Consider the following 2,829-nt stretch of genomic DNA (forward strand, 5'->3'; position numbering starts at 1 on the left):
ATCAACAAGTGATTTATAAATGTGTTAATAAGTGTTTATAACTAGGGCCCGATTGATACTGAATTTTTGGGGCCAATGCCAATACCAGCATTAGTGATCAGATATTGAATTATGGATAATATTTAATCATGTACACAGAATATACAAGTAAACACAATATTTTTCCAATGATCCCTCAAATGTGGTTATCAAACGTGACAAAGATATGTAATGGAGGCAGGATAGTTTACAGTTTGAAAATAATCTTTATTGTGATATCTATCTATCCTTTATTGTCTGTTTATACACCAGTTACAGATGCTTCATAGGAAATGTTATTACTAATTATTGATGACAAATACATAAATAAAACTTCTACATTTTCTTTATCTGCACTCACAAATACAGTGTAAAAAATATTTTAAGAAGACACACTGTGCATCTGCATACTGTGATTCATGCATACAAAATAGCAGATATTTAGAAGTTTCTTACCTCTACATTTGTTTACATATTATCTCCTCTCAGGTTTATCAGATCTTCCAAGTACCCAGGACGAGCTGCAGAGGAAGTCACGTCTATCAAAGCTGATCAAGATAAACTCTTAAGTGGGGAAATAATCATAAAGTCAGCTCAAGCGTTTTTGCATCCATTACTGTTTGTGGCTGCAAAGTCATTAGGAGTGATCTGGTCACATACTGTAACTGAGCAGAGCACTGAAGCTGCTAATGAAGGACCTAACAATCTTGTTTACATCTTCTACTGTGAAATATATTCTGTTTGCGTTTATCAGTGTTTGACATGCTCTGTTCACCGAGTGATAAATTGTGTATTTGAATAGATGTATGTATTTTCTTCCACAGAGGTGTGAATGTTTGATTGAACAAAATGGGCCAAAATCTGTAGCACAACAACTCAACTTGAAAGAAAGTACCAGCTTGAGCAAGGTAAGTGAAAATATATTCAACACAAACAGTGCTCAGTGTTACTCTTTTTAATCAGTCACAAGAAGCAGGGGGAGGAGTACTGGTGCAGCTTAGTGGGTCGGCTGTGTCTGTTCCAATAACAAATGATGACAAAGCAAAATTCAAATTGGAAAATGAAAGAAATTACCATTTACTTTCGACAGCGGCATTTGCATGAATATGGAAATGTACAGTAGACATGGGGAGCTGGTCTTTGTGATTATACACTTGTGGCAGATGATAATAAATTCAGACAGAGTTGTTTACAATCATGGCTGAGAGTTTTCTGTCCCTGAGGACAAGCAGAGCCGCACATTTCAAGGTGAGTGGAACAGTGGATTTGGGGAGCGGAGATGATAAATCACAACACCCAAACACACTTTTGGAATTTATCTAACCACATGTAATCAGAATATTTTAAGCTATGCTCTTAGCATTCACCAGTTATCTCATATCTCAACAAATGCAGCAGAAACTCAATTTTGAGTGTGTGTCATTTTGCTCTGTGCCGGGCCCGTTCCTCTCCAGTCATCTCTACAGTATGTATCTCTCAAGCCTGCCTGCCTGCTTGCATGACGAGAGCAGGGGTGAGGCAGGAGTCAGCCTGAAAAAGAATAAATCACTTGTGCAGCAGCTTTTGCTGTGTGGCAGCAGATGACAGCTGGAGGGTATGGCAGTGGGCATGAGGGCCACTCAGACTGCCTCCCTTTATAATATTATCAGGCAGTTGTGGAGGAAATGGTTGCAAGGGCAGGTCATGCTTACCTCCAGTAGTCCATCATAAGAAAGCAGGGGCCACACGGGGAAACTGGATCACAAAGGGTGTGTTTGTGCCATTTAAAGCTGTGTGTGTGTGTGTGTGTGTGTGTGTGTGTGTGTGTGTGTGTGTGTGTGTGTGTGTGTGTGTGTGTGGTAGTAAAGACAAATGACAGGAACACTCATTTTGACCATAATGTCTCTTGAGAGTATTCTGTGCATAGGTGATGTTAAATGGAAGAGAGCATCGGCTCTATGTTTAGTACAATGAGAGCTTCAGTGTGAGAGCTTCAGTGTGCGAGCTAGGAACGTCGACAAAACTGCATATTACCCCAGCAGGTCTTCAAACATTTATGAGTTCTTCAGCTCATGTTGCTCCACAAAGGCCTGTTAGATTTCATTGCATAATTCTCTGCTGTTCTAGTATCTACAGTATTGTGCCAATGAACCTCTGTTTATTTGCCAGGATGTTTTCTATCACTGCTCCCTCAGCTCACAAGCCAGAATTACAATGATTTTTCATCATGGAAAGGACTGGTTGATCCCTGCTCATACATTCAGTTGTTGCAAATTGTTCTCACACAACTGCCTTGAGCAAATACCTCAGGCTACTTTCATAGTATCATTAATGCAATCTTGATACCTAAGTGAAATTAAACTGTTTTATTGTTAATATTATACTGACACATAGGTGTAATAACTGTTGTTTGTCAGAATGAAGTGCTTTAAAGTAAAGTCTATTATGAACCATAGGATAAGAAACACTTCTTTATTTACAATCTCCAAGTTGACCTTATTCAGCTCTAGATCTTATCTTACGAGTAACTTCAAAGATGTTGTGGTCTATGCTGCTCAAAATGAATTTGCATGACGACAAGATAATAGCAGGCATGCTCATTTAGAGATGATCTGCTGCCAGGGCAGAGCTAAATCAACGAATTAAGAGCTGTCCATGGTTCTGAATTATCCATTGATTTGCCTTCTTGTCTCTTTCACTCTCTTTTTTTATCCCCTCTCCATTCCCTTATCTCTATCTATCTATCTATCTATCTATCTATCTATCTATCTATCTATCTATCTATCTATCTATCTATCTATCTATCTATCTATCTATCTATCTATCTATCTA

Source organism: Scomber japonicus, chromosome 5 (genome assembly GCF_027409825.1).
Source record: "Scomber japonicus isolate fScoJap1 chromosome 5, fScoJap1.pri, whole genome shotgun sequence".
Lineage (NCBI taxonomy): Eukaryota > Metazoa > Chordata > Actinopteri > Scombriformes > Scombridae > Scomber > Scomber japonicus.